Here is a 23,982-nt window from a genome sequence, read left to right on the forward strand (position 1 = left end):
TACTGAACATAACAAATGAAGCTACAGAGATGCAATCGATCAAATTCCTGTTAATGAGAAAAAGGACTGAAGCAAACTATTTAAATGCATGTCTACAACTTTCCTGATTGTGCTTCCAATAATTTAATGTATTTACATTCTTTGGTGATGAAGCATCTTCTGCACTCCTCTATCTTGGAAGAGCTATGCTGATCTACTTTGTGAAATAAACAGAGATCAAATGCCTCTTAAATGTATGTCTAACTACAGGAGTAGGTAAAAATTTGGGAGATTTGATAGGTGTCAGTCTCAATCCTTATTTGCAGGATAGCCCAGGGACATACGTAAGTGATAACAGCCTCCTGTCCTGTGAGCTAAAGCTGCAGCACATTCCCTTTCTATTTACAACCTGTCTCCAACATTGCAGAGCTTGCATGTTCAATCCAAATCTTACCTGTGGTCTTGAAATACAGTCACATAGGTGTCTTCTGCAGTTCCTGTACCACTAAGTGAAAGAACTGGAGTATCCCATGCCCTGCCTATACAGTGACCCTTTAGTCTATCACAAATTGGTTGTTGCACAGGAAAAAAATCATGTTATGTGGCAGAGGAGAACTGCTCTCACTTGCTTTTCAACACTGTTTGGCTGGCTACTGTGCTACAGAGGATATTTTCCTTTTAAATATCGTATTTTATAGTTACCGAGAATGACACAAAAAAACCCTTCTTAATGGTCTCAGACAAATGAAAGACATGTATTAAGATATTTACATATTGCTTAAGAATGTTTGATCTTGACTATTTGTTTCTTAATTTTAAGTTATTTTTGTTATTCTAACTCCCTGCTGAAAATAACATTGCATCTGTTTCTTTACAAGCCCATTTGTTAATACACCTGTCAGCCTTCTTTCTTCTAACACATTATTATGTTTGTTTCCTCATTAAAACTGAAATAAACAGCAATAATTATGCTGATATACTTATTTTTAACACATTAAAAGCTGGTAGTTTCGATAGTAGATATGACTTTGTAGTACATGCTCACTTTCAGAACTGTAACCACTCTACCTCCCCCATTCCCTTTATTTACTAAAGCATATATTAAATTCAGCGTCCTAAAGAACTCACATTTTAATAAATGAAAAGCTTTGCCACGCAACAAAACAACAGGTTGTTTTCTTGTATTAGACCTTTTGTGCAGGGGAAAAACATATAGTATCTAAATATATCAGATGCTGATCCAACTGTGCAGGAGAGCTATATCTAATGAAAATCACTCTTCCTTAAATGTCTTGCCTCAGCAAAGTTAATTTTGATTTTTTTTTATGAGGTAGAAAACAAACCACACTTAGATAAGCTATGTGTTGATAATGCTGGAAGAATATAAATTCAGGTTAGAGAACTATTTACTTTTACCTCATACAGGCATAGCTATTTATTCATTTTTACTTGTTCAACTCATTTTTGCATTTATAATTCCTATTATAGACTATCATTCCTAAATTGTTTAAGCACATGATTGAATACCATTAAAAAACAATGGGACCCAAATACATAGTTGAAGTTAAATATGTTTAAGTGTTTTTCTTAAGTAAAGCCAGCCAAAAAAATATACCTTTAATAGAAAATCAAAACATTAACATCTCAGTGGTAGAATGTTTGTTTCTCTCCTGATTGTTGATTGCCTGAATCCGTTCCTCGCAAAATGAGCAGCAGAGCTGCCACTCACTTTAATGAAGCATGATCAAGGCCATAATTTTTACCAGGATGAACACATTCCTTATGAGTGTACCTGCATTGCCCACCACATAAAAAGTATAGCAGTTTAAATGATTAAACCCATCGATATTTAGCAGTTGTTATGTCAAGAATGAAGATGCTGATGGAAGTGTTCTTGCATCCCATGAGAGCTGCCAGAACCCCCGCCATGCCCATGGCCGGGGGGTTGGAACTAGATGATCTTTAAGGTCCCTTCTAACCCAAAACAGCCTATAATTCTATGATTCTATGAAATCCATGTGCTCTGCTGGACACAGTTTTTAAAGTTAAACCACAGGATTCCACACTGGAGAGCAGCCCACCCAGGCCCATAAGTCACAAATGATAGCAATCAGCTGTGGCACAAAGGGATTGTGTATGAATGTATTTTTGCATATCAGAATTTTTTTGTACCTCAATTATCCTGTACTCCTCAAATTCTGAATACTGATGACTTTGCTAATTTGATTCATTTAACCAAATTTCCTGTTACCTTCAAACAAAAACTACACTAGATGCATAGGCATTTGCAACCAAAAAATGTATCAGTACACAAATTTTTGAATTAAGTATTTTTTAAAAAATTATTCATAAACTACAAATCTATGTAATTTCCCTGAGAAAACCTTTTTAGGGGAATAAACAGGAAATATAAAATTTCCTTGCATGGGTGATTTCATCATAAATGGAAACAAAATTTTACACTTAAGCTCCAAGAGCAATCTGGAAGAACAGATCTTTGTTTAAATTCTGACTCTGAAAAGAAATCTGAATAAAAAAAATGTCCTCTCATTCATCATGCAGACTTATTTCTTTCCTAACAGTAATTTGTAGGCTGACATCTGCATGTTATCTGCTATAATATGCCACACCAGATTATTTCGATTTGATCTTTGTACACTTAATATTGTGTTTCTCAAAATGCAGCTTGAAGTTTGTCAGCATTAGAAATCTTGTTACTCTGATTCACCATTCTGAGGATGAAATTCTGGCACATAAAACATTTTCTTAATTATGATAATGTGGTTGTTATTTCACACTTGGAGCATATAATTAATATTAATGTTAATGTTAATTTTGTCCATATTATTACTGTTTATTGGTTTTGATACTTATTCTATAATAATACATTATAACCGTAATAGCCAATAATGTGTGGTGATATGCAGTAATACAATAAACCAACAGCAATAGTAATAATGATAACTGATAAATAATCAGTAGCATTTTTATAATATTCAAAGCTTCCAGTCAGAAGTCTTATCAGGTTCTAGAAGCACTTAGAAAGCCACAGTCTTTCTCCCACAAAACATATATGTAAATTCTTTCGAGACAGGGAAAAACACACCAATCTATAGAATTCCTAATCAATGCAAATTGTAAATTTTTTTTAACCACAGGATTGTTAAGGAAAAATATCTCTGACGTGATGCATGTTGTTCCTTATTCTCATCCTTATGTAGTTTGGTTTTCCTGAGAAATAGCACTAAACGTGCTCTGAGGATGAGGCAGCACACCACAGGGGAATTGTTCCTCAGGGCCTTTCTGGAGCACTTGTTTCTCCTGTTCAGCCATCGCTGATAGTTTCATACAGTCTCTCTCTACCAGGTAGCCTGTTGGACTAACTGAACGATTCCAATTGCTTTCTTACCATCTCTTGCTTCCAAAAATAACTGCAAACAACTATATTACTTAGGTGGTGTCTTGAGAGTAAATATAAAAGCCTTTAATCAGAATTATAGGGATTTTTAAAAAGCCTCCCAAACTCTGCCATGTCTTCAGGCAGCTAAGAAACAAAAAGCTCACAGCTTTCCTAATTGGAATACTAGAATTATTTAAAGTGAATACAGGTCCTGGGTTTCTCCTGCCTCAGAGTACGTTCCTTTGAAAACTTCAGCCAAGGGCTTTAATAATTTAAATACCCTCTTCCTTTTTTTTTTTTTTTTTTTTTTTTAGTCCTGTGGAGTAGAAGATCTAAAATACCAAAATCAGTAATAAAGGGCTGATGGCATTGTGGACACATGGGCCTGCTTGATCTTAAACATTGCTATTTAACATTTCTTATGTGCACAGTATGTGAGGAGGACTCCTTTTCCCTGGTATAGCTGAATAAAATGGCTGCATGAGGAGAGGCAGGGGAAAGGGATGGTGTACCTGGCTCAGGTCATTAGCTGTTCTCTACTTCATCTCAAGCAGAGTTCAGCTTAAAAACAATCGACTTTCCAGTCAGGTCCCATGGGAGCACTGGGAATGAGCAATACGCACAGGTATCAGTAGGCGCTGGATGTCCAGCTGGAAGAGTGCTGCACTTCAGAGAGGGGGGAAAAGCTGAGATGTACACTGCAGTACTGGGGCCATGTGGTGTTCTGAGGACCTGCAGAGGACCCCCACGAGAAAATTTTTAAAGCTGAATTATCTCACTTCCCCAATAAATTGGGCCAATAGAGAAACCCAAGCCGCAACTCCAAATCTTAACTGTCCAAAAATCTGGGGAAAGTTTATCCTTGGATTACAAGACTTGGGCCTGCAGGTTTTCCCAGCCCACAGCACTGAGGTGAATCAGAAATATTAACTGTAATTTGTATGTCAGCCTGGAGACTCAGCTCTAATTCAGGCAAATCACAAACATTTCTAGATTAGATTTGCTACACCTCAGCTCCAGTTCTGGGAAAGAAAATACACTCGTACAATTGATCAATCAATATCTGTCCATCTATCTACCTGTCTATCTATCGAATTTTTTCTATGCCTATATCAGCTGATTAGGGCAGCCATAAGGTACAGCTTAGGAATTTGGGCTTAGATGAAGCAAAGTAAACAGTTTCATACCTATGGGAGTAGCGCACACTTTCTCCAGGAGTGCTCTAGGCATTAGTACCCATATGCTATGCTGCTACATTTTCAGAAGAGCCCTGGTTACAATTATCTTCCAAACTTCTCCCTGGGATGACTAGGGAATATCATTCGCTGATCATTTCCAGATGCCTTGCACACATTTCTGCTCTGAAAATCAAGATAGTTAATAGGATGGACACAGGCTGTTCCATGCCAGTTGGCCTCATTGCCAGGCTGCACTCATCTCAGCTCTATTCGTATTTTGTTGAAGGAGTCTTGCTAGTTGAGCTGTTCAGGAGGCAGCCATGTCAACAGAGGTTTGGAAGGAACCGAAGCCCTTGGTTGGTGATACACATGCAGCTTTGTGGTCACAGCTCATGATGTAAGGGACTGCAGCTGAATTTGTCTCCAGCTTTCGAAGATTTTACAAAAGTGCAGATGAAAATGAATAAATATCTGTTGGATCCTCTGCGGCTTTTCCTTTTCTTATGACTCATTCTGTTTTTCACGTACAAAGCAGTGCCTGGCAGCCTGACACTGGATTATGGGATGTAATAGTATTTTCTCCCCCGAGCTATTTGTGATGGATCTAAAGGGAAGATCATTAGATAGAGGAGGAGAGGCGTTATGCTGGTTCTGGTAGAAACTAGAGAGGCTGTATTTGTAAAAGTGGGGGGGAAATGAGAATGCTTTCACCACTGGGAATGTGAATGTTTCTCAGCCTTGCACGTATGTGATCCAAGAGCAGAGAGAAGGTTCCTCAGAGCCCTGACACAGCTGGTTGTTCTTCAACACTGAAACACTCTGGAGATTTCAGTCCAGAGCCTATTTCACAACATCTGGATTAGTTTGAAATCATTTGGTTTCATTCTAGCAACCTTAGCAGATAGCCTGGGGAGGCTTAGGAGTATTTGTCACTGGAGGTCTTCACCACAGCTTATACAAAACACCTGTTGAGGACTGACCTGGGTGTAACAGAGTCTGCCTTGGGCCAACCACTGGACAGCTGATCATTTGAGGTCTCTTTCAGCCCTGTTTTTCTAAGCTTCTATGAATATAACATAGCTGGGTAAGAACATGAAAAGTATGAGGCCCTGACTAAAGTCTGAAGAGAAATTCCTTTCTACGTTCATTCCAGAATCCAGCCAGAGACTAATGGATTTGTATTTACATCATACAATATATTAACAGCAGACCGTTTTTAGAACATGTTGACATTTCTTGGTATCAGCAGAGAGATTTGAACTGCTGGAAGACAAACACTTCAGTAATTCCCCCCCCACACCTCCCCCAGTTTTTTAATAAAGATCTTATATGTGGAAAAGTAAGATAACCACATAAATTTTAATGGCACAGTAAAAACAGCTATTCACAAAGGTTCAAAAGACTAGTAATTTGCACACTCCCTTTTCTTGCTTGTTTTATAAATGGACATACCTTGCCTCTATTAGATTACCCTCTCCCAGCTAGTGATTTTAAACATTAATTACCTGAAAAATTCAGGTCAGGTGCCTAGCACCTAACTTACAAAACACTTGGAATTGAAAACATCTTCATCCAGTGTTGTCAGCTAAAGGATGTGGGATAGATATTGCATTGAGGTTCACAGAAAGAGACTGTAATATGAAGGAGTTAGTTAGAAAAGTTTCTGAACACAATTGCAGATTCTCCCTGTTCTGAAAGTTACAATCGCTTTTGGCAAAGCTCTGCACCTTGGAATAGACTTTAAATCTTTAAAGCCAAGTAAACAGGCAACAAAGTCAACAGTCACATTATGATTAAATGATCTGAAAGCATGCATATGTCTGTGTCTTCTTATCTGTTTGTGTGTGCAAATATTCTGTATTAAGAATTATCAGCATTAGAATTCAGGAGGGTGATTAAAAATGTTTGAGGATAAAGACAGTAAATAAAAAATTGTGTCTCTCATTCAGTGTGAAACAGTAGTACCAGTAACAAGTTTTGTCCTTGCAGGAAGAAAATTGCATTTTAGAGGAGATTAGGACTTTTAAAATAATGTTCACTCATTGTACTACAGTAATGAAAAAGAAAACAATGGAAACTTTGATTTGGTACAACTAGAAGGACAAAGCAATCCTACTGAGTTCAGCAATTCCAGTGTGTGTCTGTGAAAGTCTCTGGAAAGATACCTCGGTAGTTTGCCTGCTAGAAAGACATATATTAGTGACAGACTTGGGAAAATGAGTTACGGAAAACTTGCAGCCTCTGACTTACTTCTGAACCATATGCACATGGTCGTTGCTGCCCTTTATATCCACCATAATGACATACCTATCCTGCTGCGGAATCAAAACCATGGCAGGCATAGGATGAAAGGATGTGGTATATACTTACTTTGCTGCCTCGAATTTATTTTAAAATATTAATAAGCTAACTTCATATTGCCAGGCTGCCTGCCAGATCAAGTACTATCTGTCTGCATCTCTAACTTTATGCCAGATCAGGCTTTTTCTCTTCTTTTCTAATTGGCATAAAATCAGCGTCAAAGCGCATAGCCAGCACAAATCCTACACAGACAGGACATTTGCCCAAGCACGGTCCAAACCAAAGGTGCGTTGCTGTGTGGGGTAGATCCAGTCCTAACACATATAGGACCATGGCCTCACAAACGCCATCTCCAGTCTCCACAAGGTAAAGCCATTAACACTGAAGGACTCCAGCAGATCCCAGGGAGCCAGAAAAGCCCCAAAGAGCCTGTGGAAAGAGCTTCTACCCAGCAGGGTCCAAGCCACATGTAGCATCCTTGTTACTCCAGTTTTGAGACCCTTTGTGTCATGACAAGCCAGGGACTTCTGCAATTCAAACTGTATATCCCATGAGCACAATCCTGAGTTAGCTTCAAACCAATACCAGTAGCAGATTAGCCAGATTCCTGTCCACGCTGGTGTATGGCCCAGGCCCATAATATATCTCTTTGCAGTCTGAAGCTGTATGGTTATCTTAACTGAGTGAGCTGGTGTAAAGAGAACTTGGTATGCCTACATGAGCAGCAAGTCATCCCACTGGATTTCAGTGCTCAATCAGCAGAACATTGTTGCATGACTTACTAAAGCACATGTAAGAGAAACAAGGTGAAAGCCCCAGATGGCCATGAGTCCTATTTTTATTACATGGTTTGAAGCCCATTTTGCACAAAGGTAGAATCTATCAAAAGTTACATGTGTTTGGGGGAAAACTGTAAATGCTGCCCTCCTAGCATGTGAGATGCTAATTCATAAACCACAAAAACATCTAGAGTCACAAAACAGTGCTTGTTGTTAACAAATTAAATATTACTATATATGAATGTAAATAGAGTTATATAAAGAAATTAGCTAATACTGCGAAGATTTAATGCCAGCATACTGAATAGCCCCATATTTAGATTTATTTTATGAGTTATATTGATTACCACACTGATGATGCAAAAGTCTTATATAGTATTTCAATATTATAATAATTTTTTAAAAATTTTCAACACTAATAATAAAAGAAAGTTTATCTCCATAAACAACTCAGGCTTCTGGCTTGTTTGTCTTTTCCTTGCTTCATTACAGTGATGTTGCCAGTTAGATTCAGTGACAAACATAACTTACGCACTCCAGGCCAGAATTGTTTTAAATTATGCCTACAAAAACTGTCATTGGTTAAGGTACTAGGAGATGGGTAACTTGAATTACAAGTAATAAAAAGTCGAAAATAGTCTTAGAAACATTTTTCTTCATTTGTTTCCCTATGAGGTGACAAGAGGTAAATTCCCTGTTATTCCACTTATCTGTCAAAACAAAAGTGACAGTGTACCTATAAAGACAAACATTCAGTTGGAACTGAAAACTCAAAAGTTTAGAAGAATGTTTAACCAATATGCATCTGCACTGGAATAAATATTGCCCTCAGGGGCTATTACAGAAACACAGCATTGCTGGAGGGAGAATTATTCAAGTTAAAAAGTTCTCCTTTATTCACCAGTCCTGTGAAAGAGAAGCGTGAAAATGGGATCCTTTTAAATGAAAAGTCCTGACTAAATATTCGAGTCAATGGAAGATGACATAGGAATAACTCTGTTTAGGAATAGACAAGGAAACTCCATTTTAACAAGGCATCAAATATCAAATTAGAACAGCATAGCACCAAGGAATTCAAGTTGCTCATACTGCTAACATTTTAATATATTCAGAGGTGTATGACTGGCTTTTCTTTGCTGTATGGCGTGGCTGAGAATATATCAGCATTAAGCAAATAATGGGAGTGTTGCTATGGGCTTCAGTGAGAGCAGGCCTTGGTGTAATGCGTTAAGACATCATCCAAGTAATTTTCTTCTTGCCATCTTCAATTTGGTGCAATACATTATCATAATAAAGGGAGCTGGGAGCAGCAAGACTTGATTAAGTGTCAAAACGCTCTCAGAAACTCAAAAAATTGAGAATTTTAGTGTCAGTTCTTTGGTTTTCAAAGCAGACAATAATCTTAAAGGACAAAAGAAAAATGGGCAAGGAACAAGTTGGAACACTCAAATTTAAAAATAAAAAACCACAGTGAAGTCCTTGAATTCCTGCTGAAAGCAGCGCAGGACTGGGAGGGCTTGATATACAGTCCTTTGTACTGTTGAGTCTTTGGTCAAGGCCCTCAAAAGTGACTAGGGGCTAGGTGTTTGGCTCCTGCTTGTTTCAGTATGCATTAGGCTGGTAGCTGAATGCAAGAGTTGGGGCCTTCACAAGTTTATACCTCTGCTTATCCACATTAAAAATAACATTTTGCACTAAAAGTATTCAGACTTCACTTGAAAGCTAAAATAATGATTCTTAATAACATTTTTGTGAATTACTTTATTATTTTATCTCCATTTTGCTTACGAAAAAACAGAGTTATAGAGCAACAGTGACTTGTTTAAAGTTACATTCATTTTTTTTTTTTTTTTGACCACTGCCTCTCCTGAGGAATAGTAATATCCCCTATCTGCAAGCAGCATTGGAAGGATAAATTAATTAATATTTGCAAAGAGCTTTGGAATCCTGAGCTGAAAGGTGCTAGATAAGTGTAAAGAATTATACTGTAAATTATGCATAAGTATTGTGAATGCTGCTTTTTCAGATGTGTCTGCTACAAAGATCACTCAGTAGTTCAGACATCTAAAACATGGATGATGCAAGACTGTTTAAGAATTGATTAGTGTACCTTTGGGGGTATAAGAATGGCAGTCTACAGCAATGCAGGAGACAACAGCTCCCATATCATGAGGAAAATGACATTTCGAAACCATAAGAAGTTCCTCATGCCTTTGAAGTTGCATCTTAGTTCAAAGTCAGTCAGTATTCTTTATTTTTCATATAATTATGAAAGTGGTTTCATGTCAATAAGTGCTTTTTTTAAAGAGAAAACAACCTAGATGGAGCAGTTATAAATCCAAGGGAAACTCTCTCTCTTCTCTGCTGCTATCAGCCACCATTTGGGCTCTCCTGAAAGCTGCTTAGGAAGCTTCTTAAGCAACTATCCACAGTTGTATGGCTTTAAAACCAGGGCTGAATGTGAACCATAAAGTATTCTGTTCTTCAAAGGCCTGGAGAAACAAGACTGCTAATGAGACAGAAGTGACAAAAGAAGGAGCAAAATGTGCATCTGGGCAATTAATAACGCAGCTTTGTACTACAGGAATGGCCGAAGAGCCCTGCGTAAAAAGGATACATTTTGTCTGAGTCCAGGTCTATGCAATGAGCAAACTTTTTCCAGTGAACTACTGACTACATCGACTACTGACTAGACCAGACAGCCCAAGCAAACTGGCTAGGGCCCTGACTTCAATGCCTCTGTTGGGATTGGCTGGTACTAAAATGGGATTGACTGGTCCTGGTATGGGATTTTCATGCCACAGCAGGAAGGAAGGAACTGCAGGTCCACTGATTATTCCATTAGCAAAACACATTTCAGTAAATAATCTTCAGAACCTGAAAAAATAACATAAATTAAGAGCAAGAGAGATGAAGAGGTTTGCCAGTATTCTCTTTGCCAGGGCACTGGATGGGTGAAAAAGCCCCTTTGATCCTTGACATACAACTTTCGTAATGAAATATCTGGATAATATCTGGTAAAAAAAATTGTAAAGCATCTGCCACCAAAACAAGAAAAATTTTATTTCCCCAATTTAAAAGAAACCACCAGCAAAGCCGTCGTGTTCCCTTGACAACCTCAGTCTCTCCTCCACCAGCCACGGCCTTTCTTCACCTCCCCAATTAACACATTGGCTCCTGTGCCTACAGGGCTGTCATCTCCTGCCAGCAGAGTGGCACAAATTCGGTGTCTTTAGCACAGTCCTAATGGATGTATTCAAGCTAATAACAAAAGGTGACCTACTAGGCAAGTAACAGAATGTATGTAGACTTGGAGGACTGTGGTGGTCTGAGCTGTGGCTAAAGCCTAGGTTTGAGTTGGAAAATAAAATTTGTGAAGCTGAGCATTAAAGTGGAGAAGAAACACAAAAGACAGAAATCCAAAGCAAAAGGCAGACAGAACATTACAGCAAGAGTGTCAGTTAAAACAAAATCTTTGCAGTGGACTAATAGTTAGGGAGGAAAGGAGGAAACAACATAAAATAATACTACAGAAAATATTGAAAAGAGAAAGCCCAAAAAAGAATTGGGTGGAAGATGGAAGGACTGCAGGAATAAGGAGTCTTCTTATGCTTTCCTTTTTAATGTTATATTCTTCATGTAATGATGTGTCACTGTATGATTCAAAAAAGAGTATGTGTCTTTTTGGCTTTTTCATTTCAAAACCAAAGAGAGAAAGTCTGAAGAACGTGACCCTGCCTGTGAGGTTGCAGCAGTTCTGTGGCCTGCATGAAAAGATCACCAAGCTGAGAGTGAATTTTTCGTTATGCCCTGCTGTGCCCAATAGCTTTCCACCAGCCTTCTATCAATATTGACAGTGTGTAACAACCCTTCAAATTTCTTATCTCCTACCTGTGGTGAGGTAACTTCTTCATAGGATTTGAAAGCCAGCCCAGAAAATGAGAAGCAGCCTGAGTTCTGGGTCACCCTTTCATCCAAACCTTGTGTGATCACCCTGGCAGAGGTGACTACAGGTTATAAAATCCATCTCGTAAGGGGAGTTTGAACACAGCAGCATTTCCAACTCGTGAGACTCAAATTAGTGTCTAAATAAGAAGTTAGGTTCTTTTTATCCAAGGTGCCAAGCAAAGACAAAGTGGTGAAGCATTATATCCCTGACAATCAGGCCGGTGGCATTCAGCTTGTTAGAGGGATAATGTCCATTTTTTTGAGTAATAGTGAAATTGTCTAACTTCAGCAAAGAATTAACTGTGCTTTCAATGTGAATATACTAAAAGTAAAAAGAAAACAAAATGTGCAATACAGTTTCACCATGGCCTTTTCAAAACAGAAAATAATTTGTCCTGGGATCAAATGGGCATATAATGTTAATGATTTGCATAATAAGGGCGACCCGAAGGAATTTAGAAGGGAAACAACGACTATGCAGAAAGTTCTTTCAAATGTCCTAGGAAAGTAACCACGACAGAAAGAATGCATCCCTCTTGTTTTTATTTCCCTTCACTAATAAGAACATTTGGATTAAATGTGACTGTGTTAGAGTAGGTCATGTACTAGCAAGACACTGCTATTTCACACAGCAAATGTATCATGTAAAAATGAAAACTGGTTGAAAAAAATGATGATTATCACTAACATGCTTTAATATGATGCCAGCTTAATTTTTTATTTAAATTATACATAGAAAAAGTTACCTGCATTAGTGAGAGCTTGTTAAGAAATTATCAGCAGACGCAGAGTGAGCAAGATAGTTTTCTGTTATGGCAGATACTTCATTGGCCTTAAATTGCAATTTTGTTATTGGAGATGTGTATGTGAACTGGAAAATCACATCCTCTTGCCACTAATTTACACAGGAATTTAAAATTAATTTTTCATGCAATGCCAAATGCCTTTGTGTGTTCATAAGCTATTAGGCCATATGCCACACATTATTTTGCCAGGTGTTAACATGGTACAGACAATTTACATGCCCCCTAAGATAGCTGAGAGTTTCTGAGGGACAACATTGAAGGAAGAATATAGGATGAAAATAACAAGCTTTGGAAAGAATTTTTTTAAGACTTGGAAGGACTTAAAAACAATGTTCTGACAACTTCTCAGTAAGAACAACCATATACATCGTAATCCACAGACCTCAAAAGATACAGCAGATGTGTAGTGTTGATGAAAAAAATCTAACCTGACCTACCTGGTCCAACAAAGTTCTCACTGGCTTAACGAGCTTTTAAAAAAGTCCGTCTTTAAATGCTTAAACTGGAGAGTGTAGCAGAAAATATGGTCCAAATAGATTGTACTAGCCCAGTAAATTATTATATTGAGATAGTCTCTTGTCCTATCTTAGGGTTTTACCTATTAAGTATTACTGACGATTCATTCAGGAGAGGGAGGGAAATGAATTATTTAGGTCTGTTATGTGTTAGAAATGAAGTGCGGTTCAGTAGTCTATGTCCAGTCCTAAAGAGTGTCTATCAGTTCCCCAGTTCTCATATAATTTCTAAATACCAAAGTCAAAAAAAATATTGTTTTAATTCCTCTCTGCCCGTAGGTCAAATAAAACTATGCACATAAATCCACAGGCAGTGATGTAAAAATGCCATATCTTTATTATTTTCTCATAACAACTGGATCATCTGAAACTCATGTATATTTGCATGAGGCCATTTAAAGATACTAAGATGAGCACTATAGCACATCCTTAAAATCGGAAAACAGATAAATATATCCTTCAGGCATACAACTGGTAACAGAAACACAACCCATGAGCAGAGATGTTGAATGGTTCACTCAATTAAGCAGATTTTCAGCCCGCTTGAATACTGTTCTCCAGCTCTTGCCTAATCTTAAATTATTGTAGTCATTAACATATAATCATTTAGTTGTACCATGCTGTGTTTGCCTGCTACCGAAAAGCCAGAGAGCTACTCCATGAGCAAATAATTATTAGGACACTGGTTCACTGTTCACTTAGCAACATCTGCTGTCAGGTTTGAATCACTTTGTCTCCAGGCAAATATTAGTGGTTAAGGGTAAGATTCACAGCACTGTCTGAGATGCAAGTAATAAATACTTAACAGCGGGGACTCTCTTCAGCTCAGACGTCTGCTAATTATTCTGCACATGCGCCTGCCAAATCTCACCAGGTTTCCCCTTCTTTCCCCACTATTAGTTCAGTATGGTTACCTTCAGGGCCATTATGAAGGCTAAAGGACACTAAACATCTTCTTTATGGCACTGGCCATGCTGGTGTATTATCAGCCGCTTCAACACGCTTTAGGCTGCGATGCTTCAGCTCAAGCAATTTGCTTCAGCTCAGGCAGAGGTTATGGGTATGATGCCATTTTTCCATGTGAAATTCTGTACTCCATGTGGTTCAAGAGCCTTCTGGGTTTGCTTCTGGGAATGCTCATACAAAAGGAGTTTCACAGTCTGTGAACCTGATTGTTCGTCATCCTTGTGAACGCTGTTTCACACAAGCTCTTCTGCTGGGTCCAAATGAGTACTGCTATAAATGAGTAACAGGTTGCACAGTCAGACCCTACAAATTAGAGCAGTAGCACAGAAAAGTGCTTTACAAAGATACTTATTACATGATGCTTTCTTTTTGCCCTTGCACAGAAATTGCAGGTAAAGGTTGATGCAGCAGGTGGTATTAAACAATAGTTACCAGGTAATAGAGAAACCAGCAATGGCATTTATTTTCCAGGAGTCCCTGAGGAGAGAACAGGTTAAAATCTGGGGGTGGGTTCAAGCCAATTTTTACATGGGATTTGGGAGTCTTTTACATGCCAAGAGGCTGCCCTTACCAGTGAGGCCACGAAGCCAGTTACTTTCCACAGGAATAGCTTGGGCAGTGGCATGGCTCAGCCCCTTTACCAAGCCTTGCTTCTTGCTCTGCCTTCACCCGTGGACTGAAAAGTCCAGTTCAGACCTGGGAGGAGATGGTGTCTCAGGCTTGAGGCACCTTCACTATATCTCCAAGGAGAACAGGCACCACAGAAACTTTGTGAATTTCCTAAGGGCACCATAAGGTAGACAGGAACAGAATGGATACAAACCCATCCAAGCTTAGATGTATCTGTCAAGTAAGTTGAGTTTTATCAATTAGTGACGGCAGTTTTGCTGAGAATTCAAGAAAACATGAGAGGACAGCTCACTTCAAAATATTTTTTCTTTTTCTAGCTCTGAGAGTAGCAGCAGAAGTGCTACTTTTGTAGTGTGAGGTTCAAATCTTTCTACAGCTGGCAAGAACTTAGAAAAGAAGAAAAATACGTCAATATTCTCAATCACTTCTTACTCAGACCTGAACAGCTATTGACTATCATTCTTTCTACCTTTAATCTTTTAATCCAATTAAGAATTCTATAAAATGGTAGAATGTATTAGATGAAGAATAATTTACCAGGGACAGTCCCACTGATTTCAAAGAAGAATTGGTACTCTCCTTTAGAGTGCAATTTTGATCTAAAATATGCACTTCATGAATCGTGATCATGTTATTTATTGGGCAAAAGCCCAACCGATTTTGAATATGATTTCAAGATAATCACTGGAAACAAAGAGGACTAGATTATGTCAAAGTTCTCTGCAAAGAATGAAATGTGCTTTTTCCCATATTTCATGTTCCAAATCATAATAAAAATAACTGTATGTCATATTATATAACATTTTATTCATAAGGCCAAACTTTGCTGGGAAATCTCCGTGCTTTGACTTTAGTAGGGTCACCATAGGTACATGTCAAGGTACAATTTGTGCTGTAATATTTACAACTGAATTTTCTTCTGCATTTAATATAATTAAGTTTAGTATTTCAACATCTTTATATCAGCAAAATGTCACTGCGAGCTAGATCCTCATGCCCTTATATACAATGAACAGAATAGATACATTGGCACTTGTTTTAAAAGTAAGGTACAATTAACTGACTGCAACTATGAAAGTTTGAGTTGAGCCTTGGAACCATGCGTCAGTGATTCTTTTTAGGCTGAACATGAAATTCATGGATTTCAATAAATTTCTTTTGTAAAAGACCTTTTGGTATGTCATTATTTCCAGGGATTATTGTTGAGAAAAAAAAAAGTCTGTTATTTAATATGTAGTGCTATTCTAGCATTGGCATCTGGAATTCAACTGCACAAACTTAGTGGTAAATTGACAACACTGTCTGAATTAAATTTAATGTTACCTCTTTTACTTTTCAATGTCTCAGAGACCATTTAACAAATACAGTACCCATTGTTGACATTTTCCTGTTCCTGTCACTATTTAATAAAGATTTTAAGGCAGTGCTCAATATTAAAGATAATTAAAACCCAAAAATCCGTCTTCAGAGATGCATAAATAAATAAATATAATCAGGATAATCTTAAGCATTCTTATAATCTTATAAAATTGTGCATATCCCATGTACCATATTGCCTAAGCAACGGCTGGTTCCACAGCTAAGGGAACATATTTCCTGAAATCCATGGGGCAGCAATTCTAAAAAATAAAATTTTATGCTTCAGGAGATAAGACAATCATCAGCTGACATACTATTAGGTGATTTTTCTGCATGTGCCTTCTTCTGTTATGCTCTGGTATTGCTTGTTCTGCTGACAGCCAGATTGACAATAGGGACTAAACCAGACCATTCTTCTGCTCTGCTTTGGCAATTCCTTTGTTCTTCAGAGAATCTTATGCTTGTCTTAAAAGTCCCATATCTGACATTGTACCCATCACTAAACTTCCTTGTTACTTCTGGAAGACCCCTGTGGACTTTGCTTGTGATGATCACGTTAGGAATCTTTCTGAAGGATTATGCTCTAATAGTACAGTTCATTTTGTGTAAAGCATTACTGCAGGGGCTGTTCAATGAACAAACTATGATTCAGTTTTCACCTTGCTTTTTGAAAGCAGTAAGGTACTTCAATCCTTCACTGAACAAATTACTCAGCCATGTGTGCCTACTCAAGGTCTCTCATTCCTCAGGCAGGAGAGCCTCTTCTTTTCCACTTTCTACATAAACAATGTTCTTTATCTTCTTTTCTTTCTTCTTTTTTGGGGGATTGTTTGGGATTTAGGCTGGTTTGGGGGTTTGGTTTTTTTGTTACTGGTAGCTGGAGTAAGGAAGTACTTTACTTCTCTGTGCCTTAATAGATTCAGTAACACTCTACATGAACTTTGGTCAGGTGGCCTGCAGAGGCCAAGAGCAAATCAAAGTTCATTGTCAATAGAGCCTGCCCCTGCAACCCTGAACATTTCTGACTTCAGAAATACTTAATATTTAAGCAATACTCCCTGAGAAGACTCATACTAAAACTAGAGTTGGAAAGATGATTGACAAAGTGCGTAGCCGAGGCACTTCAGGACATGGTTTAGTGGGCATGGTTGACAATTGGACTCGATGATCTTAAAGGTCTTCTCCAACCAAAACGATTCTATGACTCTATTCTATGACTAAGACATGATTTTTGGAAGGGTGGTACTGGATCTCAGTCTGTATGTTAGTGTAGATAAGAAGAAAGAGGTACTCATGAAATGAACATGCAGCTAGGAAATTCTTTGTGTGAACACACTTGCTGTCTAAGTGGGTTTCAGAAGTAATTTTGGGGGAAGCTGAAAAAAGAAGAATCTAGCATAGGGCCCTTTTTAAAAATTTGAATCAGTTGACTATTCAATAAGGCAGAAGCCATGAGAGGAACAAGAGTTTTTTTAGGCAGAGAAAATTTTCAGAGGCAGAGATAATTTTGTCTTTGAGTGAGGGGAAAATAGAGTACTGCAGGGAACAAGAAACTGAATGTGATCCTTAGTGCACTATGAGGAAAGAAGTAATAATCCAGAAGATGTTAGTACAGCAGGGGCATTTTGATAAGTTAATTCAAGATGTTGGGAGGGATAAATGTCTGTCCATTTCACACTGACATTTGAAAAAGACTGGCAGAGGGTTTGCCTGAACTGGAAAGTGCTGCTGGTTGCTCCTTGTATGTTATGCAGCTAGCAGAATGTGTCTTTCTTCCTTACATATTTGACTGTGGAATTTTGAAGGGGAGGAAATACCACCATTGGACTTCAATCTAACTGACTACTTTTTGATCCTGAAGACATTTGCTAGGGAAAATCTGAAAATTTTATATGGTTATGGTGCATACAGGAATTAGATGGAAATCCTATAATGTAGGTATGGACTTTTCTAAGAAATCAAGTTAAATAATTCTGATGTTTCAATGGCAAATTTAATGTAGGGTCCCATAAAATAGTTCTGACTCCAACATGCAGCAAAATTTCACTGAAGACTTGGAGGGTGCTGTAAAACTTCCATAACTTTTATATGTGAAAGTTAACATTGAAATGGATCTAAATTGTTTTGGAGGTTAAGATTAAAACATGGAACACTCTTAAACTGGAGCAAGTGTCTAAAATAAATGCGGAGGTTCAGTAAAGACAAATGGAAATAAGTTCACACATGGGAGAGTAATCAAAGTCAAGAACACAGTTAAATAGGGTTCATCAAGGAGTGTGTAAAGATCAAAATAAACATAAATTTGGGATAAGTCTGCAATCATAAAAATGGCAGTTCCTGTATTGGGTTGTATCAATAGGATTATTGCAGTAAATAAACCTTGATGGGAACACCTGCATTCCCAGTGCTGCTTTGGCTTTCCTTGAAATAACATCCACATTTTGGGATGCTGCATTTCAAAGAGAATAGAAATCTGCAGAGAATCAAAAGAGCAGCAAGCTTCCTAAGATACTTGAAAACTTGATCCATGAGGGTGTGATAAGAGAATAAAGCAATGACAGAATGTGAATACCCTATAAAATAAATTTTAAAAAACTCCACAATACAAACAATAAAATTTTAGAAGGAGAAAATCTTATGTGGCAAGCCATTACCATTTGTTAGTAGAGGAGACGAAATGGAGTTGTGCCCTGTCATGGGAGAATGTGATTAAGTATTAGAGGATGTTTAATAATTATTTCTGGCAGAAGAATCACTTGCAAGGAAGCTGACTGAAGTAAACTCATTTGAAATATTCACAGCTAGTTCTGGGACCGCGAAGTAATATTTGCATCAGTTCTACCATGACTCAGGAGGATAAGCTACTACAGATGACTCACTTGAAGTCTCTTCCCACTCTCATAATTCACAGAAACTCATTCCAGTGTGTTTACTTATTTAAACTAAAATACTAGACTGAAAATACCAACCTATGCCTCAAGTTGTTCAGTGTTGGAAGTATAAATTCTATCAATGGAAACTGTTTCAAAGGGAGATATCTTTAAGGACCAAACCAATATACACCAAGGTTTTAAAAAGCAGATGGTAATGGTAAAGAATACTGTTTTTTTCTACTCCACTCCCTACTAGCCAGATTTTCCCTTCTAATGTAATGCAACATCTGTTTCTAATTCCAAAGCAGACCAGACTATTGTGGAATCATAGCAGATGTACTATTTTTGTACAGATTACATCTTACATGATTTATTAGATTTGTAGAGTGGCATCTGTGACACTTTATTATCTTGGAAGTAGTAGTAATTAGAAACGACAGAGTTGCACCAAAATGAGTTTGAGCTTAATGTGAATAGAAAATCCAGATAAAGGGGTGATAGTCCAAAGTCATTCAGGAAGTTAATAGCAAATCAAGAAGTAGCGTATATCTCTTAAATATCAACCCATTATTTTATTCATTCACAGTACAGCATACCAAATTTGTTCAGTTCTTTCCAACTGAGAGAGGAATCATGGAGAAATGACAGGGTCTCATGTATCAGAGACTACATATAGAAGGTTGGTCTCTCTCTACTACTCTTTAGGCAATAATTTTAAAAGGTGTAGCATTAAAATTGTATGAATTATGACTCAGAACATATCTTAAACACCAAAGGTAGGAATCAGGCGTAATTTAGTTGTCTTTATACAGAATATAGGTATTCCAGTTCCTTTTTGACTGCCTCAGAGGCACCGAAAGTCTCCAGGCAGTAAAGGTTTTGAGTTTGAATTTTCATAGAAATTGTATTTCTGGAATCTTAACTTTTACAGAGCTGAGTAGCTCTGCAACTGTCTTATGATTATACACAGCTAAGAGCTACCTAACACTCATTTTAGGCACTAGCTAAGCACACTCCCCAGACCATGCTCTTTTCAAAATAGACAGGTTGTCTCTGTTTTCTTTCAAAACATTCTTGGAAGAGTATGCACCTTCTCTGTTACACTATAAAATTCAGCATTATTAAAAACATGGAGAGTTATTCCTCTGAGAATTCATTCATGTTCCTCCCAGAAGAGTTTTCTAGACATCAGGCTACATTATAGAGCCTTTTTCTATGAATCCTCTTGAGGCTGAAAAAGAAATCAAAATGGAAGGCAACTGTCATGAAGCTGGACAGAGAGACCTAGTGCTAAGGAGCATGATTTTGCATACAAATAGGCAATGCATTTGGCTAAGAGAGAGGATATATTTGTCTGTTGCTCTGTGAAGACTGTTCACATTATTGGGGTGAAACAACTTTTGGAAAAAAACATAAATCACCATTAGAAGAATGGTGAGAGCTTTTCTCCATCACCTTAGTGCTTTATTAGGCTGTAGAGTTTTATCTGCTCATGGGTTCTTTTTCTAGGATATAGTGAAACTTTTCCAGGCATCGAACCACAGCTTAAGGAGTCACTTGTTAGGACAGTCTTATAAAGCTGCAGTCATGGTTTTGGTCATCAACAAACTCTTCCTGCATTTTGACCCTACCTCAGGCAGAGACTGGGCTGTGCCTGCACATCTGACTGTCTTTGCTGTCCTTACAAAAGGACCACTGACGGATGAAAAGCATCTACCCAAAACCAGGTTTGCCACATACATCCTGAATCCAGACCATGCTGCGATCTGCCATTCTCCTGAGTACTGACCTGGTCCAGCTCCTTCTCTGCTCCACGCAGAAAGGCTCAGCTGAAAGGCCCAGCTCCATCAAATTCTTTAGAATTTTATTTCCGAAGGCCTCTTTATTTTTCTATTCAACAGAATGTGAAGTTAGGAGTTCAAATGTGAGTTAAGGGACTCTGTATTTTCAATGTGTACCTAAATGGCAATGTTGCAGTCCTTAAGTTTCAGGTGCACAAGGCTTTTATTGCACTGATCCTTTAGAGTTTTCCTTTATAACTATCAGGCATCTGTTCTGAGTTAATTCTGGAATACTCAGAAAAATGAAAATATTTCTGCAAAGACTCTGAAAGAACCAATCCTTTCATTCTACATATTGATAGGCTACAATTAATTTTCTATTTGGATTTTCAAAAATATATGAATATGACTGACTAGGAGTCCTGGTAAGTACTGGTCAAAATTAACAATTTTTAATGAAAAATATCAGATTTTTCAGCTTTTTATAGTTTTATAGATTCTAGAAGGGATCAGTTCACTTTTTTCCAAAAATATTTATGCCATTTGCAATACATGGGAGAAAATTAGTGAAATATTTGCCTATTAAAAAGATTGCCTGATGAATAAAATTTGTGGGTAGGAATTTCATCCTAATTTAAAAAATAATGATGGAATTTAGGAATCCATAAAATTTGGTGTTGATATTTGTGGTGGGTTAACCCTGGCTGGATGCCAGGTGCCCACCAAAGCCATTCTATCACTCCCCCCCACCTCAACTGCTCAGGGGAGAGAAAATATAACAAAGGCTTGTGGGTCGAGATAAGGACAGGGAGAGATCACTACCATCACGGGCAAAACAGACTCAACTTGGGGAAAATTAACTTAATTTATTGCCAATCAACCAGAGTAGGGTAATGAGAAATAAACCCAAATCTCAAAACACCTTCCCTCTACCCCTCCCTTCTTCCCGGGCACAACTTCACTCCCAGATTCTCTACCTACCCCCCCAGCGGCGCAGGGGGACGGGGGTTACAGTCAGTTCGTCACTGCTTCATCCTCTTCAGGGGCAGGACTCATCACACTCTTCCCCTGCTCTAGTGTGGGGTTCCTCCCATGGGAGACAGTCCTCCATGAACTTCTCCAACGTTGGTCCTTCCCACGGGCTGCAGTTCTTCACGAACTGCTCCAGTGTGGGTCCCTTCCATGGGCTGCAGTCCTTCAGTCACAGACTGCTCCAGCGTCACTCCCCCACGAGGTCACAAGTCCTGACAGAAAACCTGCTGAGCGTGGGCTCCTCTCTCCATGGGGCCCCAGGTCCTGCTGGAAGCCTGCTCCAGCGTGGGCTTCCCATGGGGTCACAGCCTCCTTCGGGAACTCACCTGCTCCGGCGTGGGGTCCTCCCCGGGATGCAGGTGGAGATCTGCTCCACCGTGGACCTCCCTGGGCTGCAGGGGGACAGCCTGCCTCACCATGGTCTTCACCACGGGCTGCAGGGGAATCTCCGCTCCGGTGCCTAGAGCACCTCCTCCCCCTCCTTCTGCACTGACCTGGGGGTCTGCAGGGTTGTTTCTCTTACATGTTCTCACTCCTCTCTCCAGCTGCCATTTCTGTGCCCGCTGCAACTTTTTTATGTTTAAATATGTTATCTCAGAGGTGCTACCACTATCGCTGATGGGCTTGGCTTTGGCCAGCGGCGGGTCCATCTTGGAGCTGGCTGGCATTGGCTCTGTTGGACATAGGGGAAGCTTCCAGCAGCTTCTCACAGAAGCCACCCCTGTAACCCCTCTGCTGCTACCAAAACCTTGCCACACAAATCCAATACAATATTTAAAAAAATACAGTGTGCTAATGAGTTAATTAAAAAGAGTAACACAGTAAAATATTTCAAGCAAAAAGTATTCATCACCTTTAGTGTCAGACTGACATATGGGAAGGTTGGTGTGTATTTGGATGTAAGTGTTAAGACGCAGGAAGAGGGGAATTTGAATATCAAAGCCATTCCATAGGCAAAACAGTAAATTTATTGGTTTCCTCAAAATATTTGTTTCATTAAGACAGAACAAAAGTAGTCTCTTCTTTTTGCTCAGTGAGTGTTTTTACAGTCTTCAAAAGATTTTTTTAGTAGTCAGACTTGTGAGCGTCAACTCTGTCACTGAAACTGAGTTGATAATACTGTAATTCTCCAATTTAGGCAGCCACCCAAGTCCTAGTGTTTCATTCTTTTTACTAAATTATAGGTTTGAGATAGAGACAAAGCCATCTCCTAAATCTAATTTCCTTCTGAACTAATAGATAACTAAGGACGTAGATACTTCTGTGACTACATCCAAATTTTCAAATGCCCAATCATTATTAACGGAATTTATCCTCAAAACTGCCCTGTGGATAGGAAAATAATATCCTTAGCAAGTAAGGGATCAGGCAAAATAAATGACTGACTTAACCAATGTTACACAGGAAGCCAAAGAGGCCTGGGAATACAAAAACCTTCCATTTAATCCAACACCTTTTCTACAGGTTGCTCTTTCTTCCTTGGAAAATTTTGTGGTGTTCCTATCAACACACAATACAAAAGGGTTTTTAAATTCTTGACCTGTTAATTGCACACTAGCTATCATACCTGTTTTACCTTTTACCCAACCACATCTTTAGCTATACATGCTTCCAATTTCTTATTATTAAATATTTGTTAGCTATTAAAGTTCCCTTTTCAACCTTATCAGTTTACAGAATCACTGTTGTATCTCAAAAGTTCCACCTACCTAACATATTGACAAATTTCCTAGGAGCTGAGGAGATCTGTTTGTTTAGATGGTTGCTTTCTTCAAATCTCACAGTACTCTAGAATTCATCAGTCAGGACTTTTAACCATTCACGGTATCATGCTGTTGTAAAGGTTATGATTTGTCAATCCCTAATCTGGTGACATGCTCAATGCACTACATCATATATGAAAGCCTGGCTGTAACATTAGACTATATCTATAGAAATATTTGATGAGAAATTTGTGGAGTTCTCCACTGACTCAAGTTCACAAAAAATGAGGGCAGCTTTATTACTGTGATGAAACTAATAAGTAATTTGACTGGCATTGACAATATCCTCAATGGTGGAAATTCCTGAATCTAGCAAATCAAGACATGCTAAGACCCAACCTGTCACTAGAAATTCAGAAACACAATAACTTTTTAAAATTATTGACATTGATCCAATTAGCTATTGCCAAGTAATACTTACTTGGCATGTAGCATTTGCATGTAGTCCCCCTGTACTCGGCACTGGTGAGATTGCATCTTGAATATTGTGTTCAGTTTTGGGCCCCGCACTACAAGACAGACATTGAGGTGCTGGAGCGTGTCCAAAGAAGAGCAACAAAGCTGGTGATGGGCTTGAGGCACAAGTCTTATGAGGAGCAGCTGAGGGAACTGGGGTTGTTTAGCCTGGAGAAAAGGAGGCTGAGGGGAGACCTTATCGCTCTCTACAACTAC

This window comes from Haliaeetus leucocephalus, unplaced genomic scaffold (assembly GCF_000737465.1).
Source record: "Haliaeetus leucocephalus isolate CR32 unplaced genomic scaffold, Haliaeetus_leucocephalus-4.0 Scaffold763, whole genome shotgun sequence".
Classification (NCBI taxonomy): domain Eukaryota; kingdom Metazoa; phylum Chordata; class Aves; order Accipitriformes; family Accipitridae; genus Haliaeetus; species Haliaeetus leucocephalus.